Raw genomic sequence first — 19,365 nt, forward strand, 5'->3', positions numbered from 1 at the left:
GTAACTTTTTTTTGTTTTTTACGCACAACTCCTACCGTAATGGCATCTAATATAGCCTTATAGCCTGCTGTAGCTGGCTATACCAGTAATTATAGGCCCTCTCCAGCGTAGACTCAGGCCTTTAACAAGCTGTAACGGACATCATGCGTTTTCCTGGGAGGCTGGAAGGGTGGGGACCAGTTTTGTTACTGGGGGGCGGATATGGAGCAGTGCTGCAATATTGGCCCCCAGTAAGAAAAGCAGCAAGCAAACGTTTCCAGCCTCCCAGGACCAGGCAGTGCTTCCCCCGCTCAACCCCTCCAGTGATGCCCCCCCCCCACCCCGCTCTTGGGCCTGGTCCAAAAACATTGACAGGGCTGCTTTGGGTTCCCAGTCTGGCCCTGGGAGCAGGACTTTAATGCCGGTATAGCCCAGCTACAGAGGGCTGTAAGGTTATTCGAACATTCTACTACTAGAGGGCAGAATGTTCTACTAAATAAAACAAAAGCCTCACGGAGTCTGAAGGGACTGAAATCCCCTCAGGGTCCGTGAGGCCTTTGTTCACAGCAACAGCTGTGAACGTCAACCCTGGAAAGGTGGAGCTCCAGGCTTCTACCAGCCATTAGAAGTCAGGAGCACTTCATTGTTTTCGACAGAGCTCCCAAAATTCCAATGTTCTAAAATAGCCATAGAACCCGCTGTAGCGGGCTCTACCGGCCATTAAAGGCCCGCCCCCGCGTTAAAGGCCAAAGCTGAAGGCGAGGGCCTTTAACAAGGGAAAGTGCCTTTAATGGCCGGTAGAGCCCGCTACGGTGGGTTCTAAGGCTATTAGAACATTCTGCCACTAGAGGGCAGAATGTTCAATCAAATAAAGCAAATTCCTCATGAAGCCCGAGGGGATTAAAATCCCCTCAGGCTCCGTGAGGCTTTGTTCACAGCTTATGCTGTGAACAAAGAGAACATTGGAATGTTGACGCTCTGGGCTTTTACCATTGTTTAAAAGCCCGAAGCACTCGATTGTCTGCAATGGAGCCCCCCCAACATTCCGATGTTCTAATCTACCTTCTTGCTTCCCTGAACAGTTTGGAACCATACTGTTAGACAACATAGTACGTCCTAGATTGCTGGGGAGTTTTTCAGTCTTGAGTGTGTTTAATTTGGCACCTCCAATTAATCTTTAATCAAAGCCATCTGAGAGGTCTAGATAATTATCATTATGCTCAAAGATATTTACTGAACCAACCAATCACACTACATTGAAGATTAATGTGTATGTCATGAGCTTCTACCTCATTTTAGGCTCACCCCCTTTCTCTTGGGTAACATTCATGTCTTTTATGTTTACATAGAAACAGTGAACATAAACCTAAACCATTGTGCGTGATCTCTAATGGTTTCCATTTATTTATTTATTTGATAGTTTTATATAACACAAATGCACCTCACTGCATTAATGTGCTTTACAATTGTAACAAACCATACAATGAACTAAACATGTAAGAGAAGCAATATTTTGGTGAGGGGATCGGGCTGAGGTAGGAATGTTATGTTGAAGGTAAAAAGTATGGGGCATGGATAGTTAATAGGTGTGACAGGACAAGCGGACTGTGTCGATTCAGCACTGTGTGCAAATGTGCAGTTCTAGATGTAAGTGTTTTGAAGAGGATAGTTTTAAGCCCCTTCATAAGAGGAATACAGCAGTTGTTGTCTCACATAGATTGACAGAGAGTTCTATAGAGTACTTGCTGCTGTGGTAAAGGATGTGTTCTCAATTGTTTTGTTTTTAACTTGAGTGACATTAGTAGTAGTGTGCCTTTGCTTCCTGAATCTCAAAGGTGTGGCCAGGTAGTTGGCCCTTTCCAGTCCGGTGCAAAACCAATGTAGGTTCATGTCAAATTGGCATAAAGTTTGCAAATGTCTTGTTTCTGTGTAAGCTTGCTTTCACATGCAAAACTGCATGGTTGGAAGAGAGGCAGCTGGCTACAATTTCCGCCATTGAAGGTGTGTAATAGGCCACCATGGACATAGAATTCACTAGACAGGCTGATTTCTCTTTAAAATAGCTGTTATACCCTCGGATCCGCAACAACTTATGTGCATGCTCTAGGGCCTGATTTAGAGTTTGGCAGAGGGGGTTACTCCATTAAAAACATGACGGATATCCTGTCCGCCGCTTTACGATCCCATTGTATCCTATGGGAATCATAATACGACAGACGGAATATCCATCACATTTGTGACTGAGTAACCCATCCTCTAAACTCTAAATCAGATCCGTAGTCTTCTTCATTCAGCACTTCATGTGAGGCCTTTAATTATATTTCCCATGCTAACGGAGAAAGATAATGGAGGCTGGAGGACAGTGGAAAAGTTGTTTAAAAAACTGTATCAGAAGTTATAGCTGTTTTATTGCATAGTCCAAATACCTTAGACATTCATCTTCATGATAGGCAAAATGGTGGTGGGGCCCTTTAGGACAATCCTAAAATTCTTCTGCAGAACTTGGTTTCCTCATCCTGGGGGAAGGAGATATTAGAATGTCCCAAAACTCCTGCCCCATAACAAACTAGAAAACATACATTTCTTTGTGCATTTCCGAAATGCAGGCCCCTGTGTCGAAATACACTTTATCCTTGTCAATCTGATGAAATCACCTCAATGCCCAGTATTGTCAAAAAGAAAGCACAGATAACAAAATGCAGAAACTATTTTCAAAATAAGGGGCCAGATGTACAAATCTTTTTAGAAGTCGCAAATGGTCCAATTTGCTGAATTGGGCCATTTGCGACCACTATAAAGGATTTTTGGATGTACCAAGGCATAACTACGATTCACTAACCCGTTCCTAAATCGCAATTTAGCTTTGCGATTCAGTATTGGGATGGGACTTGTTTAGGGTGTCCCTTCTTAATACTGAATCGCAGTGGTATGTATGAATGTTTTACAATCTAAATGCCGTCACAAAGCATTCGCAGTTTACCCCAATTTCAAATTGGTGATAACCCATTCGCAAATGGGGCCTCCAAGGGACCCCTTCCACTTTGTGAATGTTTGTAAAAGCATTTTGTAAGAGCAGGCAACGGACCACTGCCTGCTCTCACAAAATTAAAAGAAAACTTTGCATTTTCCATTTTCTTTTTTAAACACATCCCGTTTTCCTTTAAGGAAAATGGGATGCATTTAAAAAAAAGATTGCTTTATTTAAAAGCAGACACAGACATGGTGATCTGCTCACTCCAGAAGGCCACCATCCCTGTTGTTTTTGTGGTTTCTAATGGGTTGCAAAGGAAGACCTACCTCATTCATATTCATTGGCAGGTTTATTTGCGACCCACTGGGAATAGCAAATTAAACTTAAAAGAGTTTCATACATTTTAAATTGTGATTTCCTAATTGCAATTAGAACTCACAATTTCAAACATTTGCACATGTGGCCTTATGGTTCTTTTCCATAAGTGACCTTGTTTTAGCTTATTTGGTTACCATTGTCATTACAAATGTTTTAGCAAAGTTCATCCATCCTTTTAGGACACATAGGGGGTCATTCTGACCCTGGCGGTCATGGACTGCCAGGGCCAACGACCGCGGGAGCACCGCCAAAAGGCTGGCGGTGCTCCCATGGGCATTCGGTGTCCCGCCGGTTTCCCGCTGCCCAAGGGAATCCTCCATGGCGGCGCTGCAGGCAGCGCCGCCATGGGGATTCCGACCCCCTTACCGCCAGCCTGGCTCTGGCGGTTTTGACCGCCAGAACCTGGCTGGCGGTAACAGGTGTTGTGGGGCCCCTGGGGGCCCCTGCAGTGCCCATGCCAATGGCATGGGCACTGCAGGGGCCCCCTAACAGGGCCCCACCAAGATTTTCAGTGTCTGCCAAGCAGACACTGAAAATCGCGACGGGTGCAACTGCACCCGTCGCACCCCTTCTACTCCGCCGGCTCCATTCGGAGCCGGCATCCTCATGGAAGGGGGTTTCCCGCTGGGCTGGCGGGCGGCCTTCTAGGGGTCGCCCGCCAGCCCAGCGGGAAACTCAGAATGACCGCCGCGGTCTTTCGACCGCGGTACGGTCTTCTGGCGGATCCCGCCAGGCGGGCGGCTTCCGCCGCCCGCGGAGGTCAGAATGACCCCCATAGCCTTCTAAATGCTTCTAAAGCCCATTGACGGTGCAAGCCATAAGAATAACATTTTCTGCATATAATAAAAGTGGGATTTCCTTTTTTATAGTTTTTGGGATAGCCTATCTCCTCTTTCTCAAGGATGGCTCCAAATCATTGATATAAAGACTATAAAGAATTGTGGCTAGAATGAAACATAGCCGGTTCCCCCGGCCAAAGAAACACTTCAAGAAATTTCACCATTAGAACCATATGCTACTCGAGCTCTGAGATAAGTTTGCAGATGTCACAGGAAGTCTAAAATACAAATAAAAACCAAATATCCAAAAGAATGGACCATCATTTTGGCCTGTTAACTTGGTCAAATGAGGTCCATTGCTGCAAGATGTTTTGCCCTTTCTTTAGTTAGTGTACCTAGTAATGGTTCAGGCATTGTTTGACAGTGCCCAAAACTTCTCTAAAGCCATATTAAGAATCAATAGAAATACCCTGTTTCCTCTGTGCATGTCAAAACCTTTTCATAACTACTTTTCCTACCATTTCGGCCATAGGATCGAAGAGGGTGATAGGATGATTACACCAAGGGCTTCCCCTATCGCCTTTTTGCGGTCTCGCTGCAGATCACTCCACCTGTCTCCCAGAAGACAGCATTGTGTGTCATACTCTGCGGAGCCAATCCTTGCTCAGATTTGATTGGCTTTCAAGTCAATCTCTGTTGCTCCTGTTTGTTTCTTTACACCCTTGTTGTGGTAAACCCACTCAATGAGCTTTTTAACTTCATTGTCGTTAGATTTGTCAATTTCACTATTCTGAACGTTGCTGCCTGTGAGTGCCACCTAGTGCTCACTGTAAAAAACTGCAGCTTTTAAGATTAAGGCCCATATTTATACTTTTTGACGCAAAACTACGGAAACACAGTTTTGCGTCAAAAAGTATAGCGCCGGCTTGCGTCATTCCAAAGCTCCAGCCGGGCGCCAAATTAATGGAATGCCGCAAGCCAGCTCAAAGGGTGGGTTAACATCTGGGAAAATTACGTTAGCTGGGTGGGGGAAGCGGGTTTTACACCAAAAAATGACGCTAGGCTGGTTGGAGGCAAAAAAATGCCTTTAACCAGCCTAGCGTCATTTCCTGACACAAAGCCATCCATACCACATGACTCCTGTCTTATAAAAGACAGGAGTCATGCCCACCACCCCCAATGGCCAGCACGGGGGACAAGGGTCCCCTAACACCTGCCCTGACCCAAGCGTTAAATAGTGGCTTAGCACCATTACTTAGGCCCGCCTCTCTTCCCCCACACCATTTTTGCACAGGAGGATAAATAAGGTGCTAGGGGTTAGAATCATTTTTTTGACGGGAACACCCACATTGAATCTCATTGAAGCAAGGAGGCTTTACCCATCCAAAAAATGACAACTCCTTTATTTTGACACTAGAGGGGTGTAGTGTCAAAATATAAATATGGAGTTAAGTTTGCCTGAATTAGTGTAAAACAAATGATGCTAATTCAGCGCACAGAAAGTAAAAATATGCCCCCTAACATCTGTCTCGACAGACTACTACAAATAAGCATTGGCAGTGCCAGTCTTGTTTGTGCATAGAGGTAAGCGAGAACAATTGGATTTGCCTGTGCTTGTAAATATTATTTGTATATTGAGGAGGTTAAAGAATTACAACTGGTGACATTCTGGATTCTTGTAACAATGAGGTCCCAAAGACCTAAAAAGATCTAAATTATGTTTAAAAAGATCCATGGGTAAGGCATCAGGCCCTGGAGTTTTCCGGGTGGATGGGCCTCAAAAGTTGCTCCAATATCTTCCAAATTAAATAATAACTGGTTACTAATAAGATCAAGATCATTACATTTATTAACCACTATAGGTATTCAAATATAGCTAAACTACGAAAAGCATTCCACCTTGTTAATATGAACATTCATTGAGGAGTGCTTTGCTTTTCACAACAATGGGTTATAAATTATCTTCCAAATATTTGGTTCTTAGAAACAGTAGCTGCACACGTCATCTCAAGCCTTATTTCTCAAAGCAAATTTGTGTTCTGATATAAACCTTTTTGTAATGAGCTATGCACCTCTTCTTCTCTAATGCATTCTTGGGCACCATGTAGTCGTTGGCTGGCATTCAAGCAAGCTTGGGCATTTTGTGTTGGAGGTTTCTGTTGCTGGACCCGAAGTAAATAATCAGGGTATCTCACAGAAACTATTAATCACCTACGTTTCCTAAAAGGGAATTCATCCAATCACCAGCAGCTTCTCCTCCATTACAACGGAGATGCATCGCCCCCTTCCCCCCCGCCAGCAGCAGACGCTGCAAACCTTTTACAATAAAAGGATAATAAACTCTGTATATTATCCTTTGGTTGTGAAAAGGGTGGGGCCTTGTAGGATGACCTTGGTGAGGGGAGTGCACTGTGCACTCCCCTCAGTGCGCATGTGTGTTTGGCCGGCCATCTTGAGCTGGCCAAACACCCATGCTCAGTGTGCTCTCTCCAGCCCGGCACTGTGTTGCTGGGCTGAAGAGAGCAGGCACAGGCTTCCAGTCTGCCTGGGAGCACCATGGCTGGGCACTCCCAGCCAATCCTAATGCTGATCTTAGCAGTGTCAGGATTGGCTGCAGAGCAGGCTGGGAGCCTGTGCCTGCCTGCAGTGACGAGGGAAAGAGGAGCGGCGCAGCACCCGCCCCCACCGCTTGTAAGCGCAGCGAGCCGCGACTGGCAATCACCCTTTTTTCATGACATTCCAGCCATATTCCGTGGCAGGATTTTGAACTATCCTTATTATCAATAAATGTGCATCTCTTCTCAGATCGCTACTCAGCGTTTTAAGTTCAGTCATAATCATATCATGGTGACAGATAGAATCCAGTCCCAAGTTATCAGACATCAGTCAAACATTCTCGTCTAGAGAATCCGAGACATGTTCTGTTTTCCTAGTTGATGTAGTTAATGTAACTGATACAGATTAATTGTTGAGAAAAATATTAGTCCACATTTTTTTATTATTCCCCCAAGAAATTCCAGTTATAAAAATAACAGAGTGGCACTAACTTAATTAGGCTACATAGACCCCTCCCTTGGTATAGACAGATGAAGATATTTTGGAAGAGTAGTGCGTTTCTGAAATCTACCACAACACAGTCAACTGAAGATGTGCATCTGGGGTTGGACTGAGATCCTAGACTGCCCCACACGTCTGCAGCCACTTTAAGGTTTTGTATTTAATTAATCATTATTCTCATGTTGCCTTTCCCTTAAAAGAACACCATTAACAAACACCACCACATACGTTTCTGCATGGGGCCATTGGGTAACTGTAGTGTTGAAAGAGTAATGTACTGTTCTTTTATGTGGGAAAACAAATTAAGGCATCCATGGATCTTAATATTCACTTGGAGTTGGTTATTTAGTTTTTCTCCAGTAAATAGCACTCAAGGCTGCCAATTATGATTTGTGTCCATCTTACCAACATCACTCATGTCTTTTCACTATCTTCAGTTCAGAGGTCCATGTTGGCAGACCATTCAAATGAACAGCAAGATGCTTGCCAAACTATTGCAAAATATTAGGCATCCTCTTTTTCTTTTTAAAACCAATAACCATTCCAGAATTCCTGTGGTCATCAGGGAACATCAAATTCTCCAACATACCTGATGTTTTGTGCCTCTTCTGCACTCAATAATTACATGAACATTTTTTCTTCTAGATATCCTTGAGATGTCAAACACAATGCATAAATCTAAGACATTGCTTTCCAAACGTTTTTGAACCACAACCCAGTTTTTAGAACGACAAACTTCCACAACCAGCTTTAATGAACAGAAAATTGGGAAGATTTTTTATTGTAATAACAGCAATGTTTGTAAACATCATTGATAGCGCCTCTTGATAGTGGACTGTAGCCAAGATATTGATCTTCCCATAAAAGTGGAAGATGGTGAACTACACTGGAGTCTTGAGCTGTAACACTTTTCTGAGTTGGGCACTGGCCTTTAGGATCCATTTAATAAAATCCCAAGGTTTATAAAAATCTGGTTGTTTTTGAGAATTTGAGAAACCCCTTTTGCAGCAGAGCATGGGTTAAGGCCTCATATCTATATTTGTTAAAACTAGGCCCAAAAGGCACTGCCAAAAGGAGCATTTTTGAATATCTATTTATCTATCCATCTATCTATCTATCTATCTATCTATATATCTATCTATCTATCTATCTATCTATCTATCTATCTATCTATCTATCTATCTATCTATCTACATTTCCTGAAACAAAACCAAAAGTTACAGGTACATTATAGTTAGGTTCTGAATTGTACAAAACAATAGAAATTCAGCAGTTATGGTTAAAGTTTGTAAGAAACTGGCTTCGTACATACTATATCAAAATGAGATGTAGTGTGCACAGAGTCCATGGGTTCCTAGGAGGCTTACCAGAGGCTGAAGTAGAAAATACTAATGCTCTCTTTTGTGGTAGTGTGGTCGAGCAGTTAGGCTTATCAGAGGGTAGTGCAAAGCATTTGATGTACACACACAGGCAATAGAAGAAGCACACACTCAATGACTTAACTCCAGACCAATGGTTTTTATGTAGCAAAAGTATATTTTCTTAATTTATTTTTAGAACCATAAGATTCAAGTTGCAGGCAAGTACTTCAATAGTTTTGTACTTCACACATATATCAATAGCACTTTGTTTGAAATCGAGTTATACAGTTCTTGAAATATTGGCAATAATCTGTTTTAAAAGTTGACAGTGCAATTTTCAGAACTGTTCCCGGGGGAAGAAAAGTTAGATTGATTTGCAGGTAAGTACAACACTTACAATTCCAGTCTCCGGGGGTTAGGAAGTCCACAGGTTGGGGTTCAAGTTAACCCTAAACACCCACCACCACCAGCACGGGGTCGGCCGGGTGCAGAGGTCAAAGATGAGGCAAAATTAACATGGGCTCCTATGGAGACTGGGGGCAATCGGATTCAGATTTGCAGGCAGGTAAGTACCCACATCTTCAGAGGGCAGACCTGGGGGGTTTAGAGGAGCACTGGGGGGGCCACAAGTAGGCACCAAACATGAACCCTCAGCGGTACTGGGGCGGTCGTTGCAGGGTGTTGGAAATGGCCTTTCTGCAGGGTGACCCCCAAACTTTTTGACTTCCTCCTTCTCTTTTTCTGACCTCATTTTTGCTGGCTTTAGGACTCTGTGCACTTTATCACTGCTAATCAGTGCTAAAGTGCATATGCTCTCTCCCTAAAACATGGTGGTATTGGCTCATACCCAATTGGCTTATTTAATTGACTTGTAAGTCCCTAGTCAAGTGCACTACATGTGCCCAGGACCTGTACATTAAATGCTACTAGTGGGCTGCAGCACTGGTTGTGCCACCCACATCATTATCCCCTTAGCCATGTCTCAGGCCTGCCATGGCAACACCTGTATGTTCAGTTTTACTGCCAATTCGACTTGGCATTTAAAAGTACTTGCCAAGCCTAAAACTCCCCTTTTTCTACACATACGCTACCCCTGAGGTAGGCCCTAGGTAATCCATAGGGCAGGGTGCTGTGTAGACAAAAGGCAGGGCATGTACCTGTGTAGTTTGTATGTCCTTGTAGTGTAAAACTCTTAAGTTTGTTTTACACTGCTGTGAGGCCTTCTCCTTTCATTGGGTAACAATAGGGCTACCCTCATATACTGTTTGAGTGGTAGATTATGATCTGAAAGGAGTAACAAGGTCATATTTAGTATGGCCAGAATGGTAATACAAAATCCTGATGACTGCTGAAGTTGGGTTTAATATTTCTATTTTAGAAATACCACTTTTAGAAAATGAGCATTTCTCTGCACTTAAAACCTTCTGTGCCTTACATTCCACATCTGGCTAGGTTAGTTGACAGCTCCCTGGTGCATTTCACTCAGACAACCCCAAACACAGGGGCACATCTGCATACTGAATGGGTCTTCCTGTGCTGGGAGGGTGGAGGGCCTGACACTTACATTTGAAAGGACAGTGGCCTGCCCTCACACAATGGACTGCCAAACCCCCTACTGGGTCCCTGGCAGACAAGATGGAACTGAAACGGGACCTGGTGCACTTCCAAGGCACTTTTTGAAGTCTCCCCTAATCTTAGACACATTTGGGTATTTAAAAAGGGCCTCTGACCCTACCAACTCAGACACTTCTGGACAAGATACCACTGGTGAAGAAACTCTGAACCAGAACCTGCAAACTGCCAAGAGGAACTGCCTGGCTTCCCAAAGGACTCACCTGACTGCTTTTCGGCAAAGGACTGCGCCCTGCTGTTGCCCTACTGCGTTGCTGCCCTTTGGCACTGCTGAGAAGTGCTCTCCAAGGTCTTTGATAGAGCTTGTCTCTTGTTCCTTGAAGTCTCAGGACCAAAAAGACTTCATCCTGCAAAGAACTCCTTGTGTGGTGAAAATTCGATGCACAGCCTGTCTGAAATGACGCACAGCCTGCATCGCGGTGAGAAAATAACCACACGCCAAACCAGAACGACGCAGCCCGGCTCCCCGAGAGGAGATCGCCACAGCACCAGCGTTGCGACCAGAACTTCGATGCACTGGATCGAAGCATAGCCAAGCCGGAACAACGCAGCCCAACTTACTGTGAGAAGAATCGACACAGCGCCTGCAGTGCAACAGAAATTTCCTTGCATCGCCCCCCGGATCGACGCAGCTCCTGTGACTTCATCCTGCACGCCACATCGTCTCTGGGGCGTCCGAATACCCCGCAACCCGAACAGGATCCAAGACAGCTCACCGGAAATTGACATAAAGCCTTCCCTGCGTGGAAAATTATTTTGGCGCATTGTCTGTGTGTGCCCTGAGAAACCAACGCACACCTCCCCCGTTTTCCATGCATCTCCACCTCTGCGGTCCCTTGTGGAGAATTTGAACGCAAACCAGGTCCTTTGTGCTTGCAAGAGACACTTGTTGCTTTTTAAAGACTCTTTTTATCATTCTCTGAAGTGATATTTCAACGTGTACTTCAAATCTTGATCGTTTTGACATGCATTTCTCCAGATAAATATTCTATATTTTTCTAAACACTGTGTGGTGTATTTTTGTGGTGTTATATTGTGTTATTGCATGATTTATTGCACAAATACTTTACACATTACCTTCTAAGTTAACCCTGACTGCTCAGTGCCAAGCTACCAGAGGGTGGGCACAGGATAATTTGGATTGTGTGTGACTTACCCTGACTAGAGTGAAGGGGCCTTGCTTGGACAGGGGCTAACCTGACTGCCAACCAAAGACCCAATTTCTAACACAGGGTGTAAACAAGGTGTTAGGTTTCCAATGATTCTCTGTGAGGGGACCCTGGGGGTCACTCAGAGGCTGCAGACGAGGTCCAGGGGGTTGCCTCAGGCAAACCACAGGCTGGACAGTGAGGAGGGCTGCCTGCTGAAGGTAGCTGCACTGGAGGTTGGGTTCTCCAAGACCTGGGGGCTGTCCTTAGGCATCGGATATCTTCGTCCGGAGATTTCGCAGTCAGGGCGGTCCTCAGGATTCCCTCTGAAGGCGTTGTTGTGGAGGGGTAGAGAGGTGAACCCAGGGTAAGCACTTGCTCAGAATCGCCTGGGGATCCTCTCTAGCTGGTTGGACTCACGCATTCAGAGTGAGGCTGGAATCCTTAGTTGTTGTTTCTTCTTGGACAGGGCCGCTATCCACTGGAGTTCTTGGTCCTTTTGGGTACAGGGCAGTCCTCTGGAGTTTGGCAGAGGTTGCTGGTCCCACTAATATGATATATGTCCTAATACCCTAGCATGATGAATCTAACCTCTAACCTAAAGAGAGCTAGGTGTGATAAATCTAATCGACCAATGCTGTGTCCATGAGAAGAACCCCCCAACCCTTGTTAACTTGGAATGAGGTCTCTAGATCAGACTCCGTGGGGACACAAAGACTGGGTCTGCGTCAAGGAGACGTGCAGCATCGATGGCATCTGGTCTGAATCCTTCTGACTATCTGTGTGAGATGTATTTATACAGGTGTGATCAGACACCGATATAGGTCTGTTCCCAAACAATAGATAACAAGACATGCTTGGGGTGGCAATTTATATAAACAATTCCCTCGAAAGCGCAAATAGGGAAAGTACCTAATGTGAATACCTACAGTTTATTTATCTTTGCCGCTTGATATTGACGCCTTAGCACGGTGGCACTGATAACATGAAACTAAAACATTGGCCTAACTAGAAACAGTGCAGCCATTTTGATAGATATAATTAAATAAATGTGCTAAAACAGAGTAAACTAAGTAGGGTAAAAGTCACTGGGTGAGGGGGGCATGAGTCTACAAGCCAGAAGGCTAAGCTAACTCCTGCTTCCCATTAAAACAAGATAGGATTCACTACACCCTCCCCATTGCCATAACAAGTATGACACCATAGGATGATGCCCTCAAAGGTGAATGAATCCAAACTAGCTAAAAAAATCGTATTTAAAAACATGTTAAAAAATAATAGCTAAAAACATACAAGTGGATATAGGGGGTCATTATGAACCCTGGTGGTTCAAACCGCCATGCCGGCGGCGGGTGCAAAGACCGCCACCGGCATGGCGGTCTGAACCGCCATATAATGAACAGAGTGAGGGCCGCCTTTAGCGGCCCTCCTCCACCTCCAGGCTGCCGCCGACAGGCGGCCTGATAGTGGAGGGAATCCTTTTCTGACAGGGCAGTGCTGCCCCTCGGATAATGATCCCTTCTGCCACCAGCCTTTCCCTGGCGCGTTCCCCCACCAGGGAAAGGCTGGCGGAAGGGGTGCTCCGGGGCTACCTTAATATTGTTTCCGAATCCATAATGGCTCACCCATTCCTGTGATTTTTCTTATTCTGGTTAGCACTATATAAACGAAGCCTACTTGAGTCAAGTTGTGTTGCAATTGTACTTGCCTGATTGTTAATCCTGGCTCATTGTCCTGCTCCATGGCGTGATGAATTAGAATTTTTTTGGTCTCAATTTTTTTCCTTCCTGCTGGATATTACTTTTTGGGGTATCTCTAGACTTCCAGTTACACTCTGGCATCTGGGTTTGTTTTCTGAAGAAAGTAGGCTATTCCTATGAACCAAAAACACCCTACACTTTGGGACAATAGGACCTGCCCTTGACAGTGTAGTCCTTTCAAGCTGTGTTCTTTCCTAAATATTTATCTAGAACCTTTGTTCAGGATCGGAAAAGACTCTATTCTCTCCTGTGTAGCAATATCAGAATTGTAAACTCAGCCTGATTAAAGATGTAGGACAGTGGTTCCCAACCTTTTGATTTCTGTGGACCCCCACTTTAACATTAATGGAACCCAGGGACCCCCACTGAATCATCATGGGAATCCGGGGACCCCCGCCTGAGACATTACTGCAAGCTGGGGACCTGATTTGTCAATATTTGTTAATATTTTTAAATTTTCTAGGCTCTCGCTGACCCCCTGAGAAGGCTTTGCGGCCCCCTAGGGGTCCCCGGACAACAGGTTGGGAACCACTGATGTAGGACATTCTCTTTAGAGGACATTAGAAGCATTACTCAGGTCCTGCTGATTCCAAAACAGTATTGCTACAACATTATACTGGAGTCTTCCTTATAAGAACCTCCAAAACTCAGTGTTTCAATTTCTGTAAAATGTGTGTCATTGTCAGCACATTTGACCTATAGGTATATCATTCCATTGGCTACCAGTCAAAGAGAGACACTAATTAAATGTACTAGCACTCTTTTTCAACAAGCCTACATAAATATCAGAAATAGTTGATTTTATCCTACTGAATCATAAGACCTGCTCACTCTACTGACAGGAACTTATTTGATAACCTATTTCCAAGACGTAAAATGGATTCAGCTAGACAGACGCGTGCATCAATAAAACACCTCAATAACTAAGGAGCATGAACAAAGCCAATACGTCTCATCTTTTGGCTTGCCCTATGGTTTTTGCCAATGATATTCAGCACTGGCATACATTAAATGGTTATTGCAGATGCTGAACAGCATCAGTAAAAAAAAAGCCAGAGGGCAATGGATAATCACTCATGCTCATGTCTGTGTTTTGACGCTGTCTTATCTGATAATCTAAAATAAAGCACTCGCACAGGATAAGAGATGCTGTTAACCTCAAATCGTATGAGGCAACGCATTCCTACAGCACAGAGATCAACAGCAAATAAATCTGTATACGCAATTAACTAAGTCTTATAGCAAGAAGAAACTTGAAGCCTTCTTTAAGTTTGAAGGTTTGCAGGTTTATTAAATAATTAAACTGCTTTGTAGAAAGCAAAAATAATAATTAGTCAAATGCACGGTAAATCAGGATAGGGAATTAGCATAAGTCACACTCAGATGCTACAAAGGGATTGACAAGAAGCCAAGTCTCAAAGCAAAATATTTCTAAGACTTAATCAAAAGACAGGCAGACGTTGCTCTCTCTAAAGTCGAGTAAACCAGACTCACGGTTCACCTCTACAAAACAAAATACGCAGTGGAATTCACAGTGTCAGCATAAAATGAGTATACATTATTTCACAAAATGACAAAACAGAAGACAAAATACAATACTGCACCATCTAGCAACATCTGTTTGTGGCAGGATTCTTTGAGGACAGCATGCACAAAGCATTATAGCAGTGCACATTTTGCTACGGGTGATGAGAGGAGAAATGAATGCACACGTCATGGCTACAGTAGAATTTAAGATGGAGTTTAGGCCTGGTTTTTAGTTTGGGCCTTGTTTAGTCAATTGCAGGAAAATATGGTTTTACAAGGTAAAGCATTTTAATTTTAATGCAAAAATGTTCATAATTTTAGGCAGACAATTTTAATAAATCAAAATCCTCTTGATCAAAGTCACGACACTACAGTGGCCACATCATAATCACATATATGTGAACATGTTTAATCATGCATGCACACACACAGCAGAGTGCCATTTAAAAAAAAAAGTACAGTCCCAAGATGGCAGACGTCCATTATGGAGTGGTAAACTAAAAATACATAAACAGTGTGTAAGCACATTTAAAGAAAGGAGTCTCCTGGTAGCAATTGTAGCTGCCAGGGCCTTCTGAAAGATAAATAAAGCTACCCATTTTTAAAAACAGAATGGGTGGTGTGGGTGTGATCTGGCAAGATGGGAGACATAATCCTGCATAATCCTATGACATTAAGTTATAATTAGACTTAATTGCAGCAGGATACTGATCCTGCAGCCAATGGCCACCTGAGTGACCTGTTTCGTCACCCTTCTGTGAGAGAGGATGGTTGGCTAGAGTGAGTGCAGAGCCCTGAGGGAACCGCTGACACCTTAGGAGGCCTGCCTGCCCTGAATGCGCTGATCAGCAGGAGCAAGGACAATTGGCTGTTTCGGTGGCCGTGCGGAGGTCCCGAGTGTGGGGTGTGCCTCAGCCCCTGTGGAAAAGGTGCCAGGACAGACTGCTGGTGAGCTGGTCAGGTGGTGAAGAGCCGTGCTGGAGGACAGAGGGAAGTGTTGGGGCGGCCCTGTGGTGACTCAGCTGGCCGTGGTATTGCTGGGCCGTCCTGCTGGGGTGGGGGGGTCATTTTGCAGGGCTGTGCCAGCCATCACTGTCTATCCTTTAGATGCCTGGGAATGTGGATGTTCCCCTGAACAATGCACCAGGAACTGCATGATGGTAGGGATTCCCACCCTAAGGGTGGAGAGGCATGAGGCCTGAGGCCTGGCCTTGGGAAGCAGGAGTGTACACACCCAGGAGGTTTGCACATGGCTGAGGAGAAGTCCTGTCCTGAGCAGTGTCGATGTGAGCTGAGAGGAACCTGGCTGTGGGCCACTTAGGAGATAGTGCCCTGGTAGCTCCTTGTTGAGGAAGCCTGTAGTGAACTCAATACAGGATTATTTGGACAGACCAGCAGCCATCTTGAGTACTTTGGCCAGAGGATCATTTGGAGTCTATCCATGGATAGACTGCATCTTGGCTGGACCTGGGGCTCAGATGCCTACCATCACTATTTGTCTTGCATTACCAGCTATGTGTGGTGCTGTGGTGCTGCCCCATGGAGTGTAAGTGCAGACAGAGGTGAACCTGCCCGGGGTGGCAGGAGAGGGATCGTACTTGGGCTACTTCACTTGTGGTGCTTCTCTTGGAGGCTTATCAGTTGCAGTTGCAATGGAATATCGTGAGCTCTTGGTGAGAGCAAATAACTGTTGCTGGCTCTGGAGACCTAGGGACAGTGCTGTGTGCCTTGGTAGTTGCCCATTGGAGTGGGGGTGGACAGACAGTCTGGCCTGAAGTCCTGCATTCAGGCCTGTCCTTCTTGGTGGACTGTGGCCGCACTTTGGGGAGGTGTGGGACAGCACGTCTTGGCCATTATGAGCAAGGAACCACCTGTAGAGACCGTCCACAAATACTATCACTCAGTACATCACTCTCTGTCAGCCATCACAGTGCCTAGTCAGGCAGAGGGAGTGCAGACTTGAGGGCCTCCTCCCAGTAGCAAAAGGAGGAACGCTCACGCTGATCTCTCGGCAGCTATTCATAGCTCTTGCACAGCGCTGGAACACAAGATAGAGACAGTTTCCATAGATGTGAGCCTGCTTCAGGCAGATCTGCAGAGAGTGGCTGAGAAAGTAACAAACAATGAGAATAATATGGAGTCACTTCAGGGTGAGGTTTACTTCTTTAAGCAACAGATGGCTAAAATGACAATGGGCACAAGGGACTTAGTTGCCAGAGTGGACCACTCCAACTGGTGCAACCTCCGATTTCTAGGGTTTCTGGATCAGGTGGAGGGCTCCTCGACAGCAAACCTTTTTAGACACAGGGTCTGTCAGAGATTTTTGTAGTGGAAAAGACCTTGTTGGAAATGGGACTATTAGTTGTGTGGCGAACACATGTAGTAGTTCCTCAGTTCTCCTTAGTTGGAACCAAACACCCCATTGTAGTGCTTGAATCTCACAGGCTAGCGAGGCAGAGCAGTCTAGGGCTTACTTAAGGAAGGTGGTGTGAGCTAGAAAATCACCAGTCACTGGCACGCAGTGATAACACTCAATGAATGATTGTCCAGTCAGTATTTTTTCTTTTGAAAAAGGAGAAGTACATTTATAACACACACCACTAAATAGCATGCAGTAATTAACAAATATACATTGGCAGATGGAACATACCATAGCTGACATTGTGCAACCCCTGGTGACCACTTAGAGTGGTCACCCAAACATATCAAGAGTGTTCAAACAGTCATTGTGTGATAAGCATATTACTTTGGCATGAGTCATTGTCATAATTGCAATAAAGATGGATCAATAAAACATATGCAATCAGCAGGTAAACTCAATAAAACACTTATCAGAAATAAACATTGGGGCTTATTTATGGAAATGTTCCTCATCATTCATGGTGCCCCACTTTTCTAGCACCTCATTGCATCCCCCTATCGACACCATCTGAGCGCCGTATTTACAATACGGCACACCATGCTGGTCATGCCCACATTAGCTTCATAATTTATGGCGCTAATGTGGCACTTTGCGCTCATGCACCAAAGCACAGGGAGGCCCATTGTTTTCAATGGGAGCATCACCTTAACGCCTGCCTTAGACAGACATTAATAATGATGCTAAAAAAGGTGCAGTAAAACCTAGCAAATTTCACTGCACCATTTTTCTGAGCCTCCATAAGTGGGAACACCCCCCTCGCATTAATTATGCCTGGCGCAGGTGGCGCAAGCATTGTGCCACTTTGTAAATATGGCCCATGGGAAATGCCACCTTAACACCATGTTTCCGTAACAGAAATTATGCAAATGTGGCGCAAGGTGGCACTAGGGGCATCATAAATATGCCCCTTCGTGTTTGTGAGTTCTTTCATACACTTGGCATTAGACTGTAATGAACAGAACAGATCCTAGGGGGCACACAATAAAAATAGCATTTAGAAAAAGGATTGTAATGTAACCATATAATCAGCCCCTAGAGAGTGTAACCACATGATCGCTCTGGGGTGCTACAGGTCCATGATGCTGGAGGGGCCACTCTGTGGGTGGCTTGCCGGGGGTGAACTCCTGGCCTTTCATAGATTCATGATACAGGAGGATGGTACCATGCAGGTGGTGGACACGGGTGCTCCACAATTGCTGGAGCCTAGTTTGACTGCCACAACTTTGGTCTTCTTGGTGAAAGACATCCAGCTATTCTCTATGAATATTATACCAGAGACTAATCTTACTGCAGAGGGGAAAACAGGTGTGTTTACTCTTGGGCTAACCGTAAGGCAAACTGACTTTCCTGAAGACTAGCTGTCTCCCTGCATTATAGTGGTGACCTGCCCTGGGTGGTGCTGTTCCTGGCATGTATTTTATTTGTAGTGTATTGTTTAATGCTAAGCTTTTCTTGTAAGGCTTGAGACTACAACCGTTGTGTACAGTGGTGTGTGCCATCGCTCGAACGGTCACTGGGCACTTAGGGGGCTGTGGATTCTATGGGAGCTGGGAGTGGGCTACAAAGTTGTGGCTTCCTATTCCAGTTGGATAGGTCGGGGATATTGTGTTGTCCTGACACCCAATTAGGGTGAGCTTACGTAGCACTACAGTTGTACTGTGTTTTTCCTGGGGCAGGAGGGAATGTTTGTGTTTCTATGTTGGATGCTCAGTTTTTCATGCAGCACTGTCGAAAGGCCATAGTGACACAGGGGCAGGATTCTTACCTTGAATTGACATATCATATGTACGGGAAGTAGATTTATGATACTTAATTGGAATGTCCGGGGACTAAGAATCTACATCGAAAGAAATAGTGTTGTGTCCTTCTTGAATCGTCAAATTGCTTGTCTCCAGGAGACGCACCTTAATCACACGGAGGTTGATAAGATGGGCAAGAAATGGAAAGGGCAGCAGTATCATGCCTTCTATTCAACCTCCGCTAGGGGAGTACTGCTCTGGGTGGCCGGAGGACCCCCTTTGTCCCTAGTTGTGTGGAAGTTTACTTGGCAGGCTGTATGTCTTCCTGCAGGGTATGCTTGATGGGAGGGCTGTCTTTTTGCTTAACTTATATGTGCCTAATGTTGATAATCCCAAATTCTTCTTCAGGCTGCAAGAACCGAAGGATTTGGATGTTGATGGCCCACTCCTTTGGCTGGGGGAGTTTAACTGTGTTGGATGGAGAGAGTGATAGCCAGCCTCTTAAGTCTGACACAAAGCCACAGATGACTTTGGCACTGCATGATATGATGTCCAATTTGGGACTGTTGGATGTGTGGAGGGCTTGTAATCCGTTAGATAAAACCTTTATTA

The 19,365-nt window shown here is 44.9% G+C and overlaps 1 protein-coding gene across 1 annotated transcript in view; it reads left to right on the forward strand.

Annotated features, from left to right (window-relative positions):
- CPE (carboxypeptidase E) overlaps positions 1-19,365 on the forward strand; it is a 292,738-nt gene that overhangs the window by 200,165 nt on the left and 73,208 nt on the right. The gene's annotated exons all lie outside the window — the stretch shown is intronic.

Source organism: Pleurodeles waltl, chromosome 1_2, assembly GCF_031143425.1.
Source record: "Pleurodeles waltl isolate 20211129_DDA chromosome 1_2, aPleWal1.hap1.20221129, whole genome shotgun sequence".
Lineage (NCBI taxonomy): Eukaryota > Metazoa > Chordata > Amphibia > Caudata > Salamandridae > Pleurodeles > Pleurodeles waltl.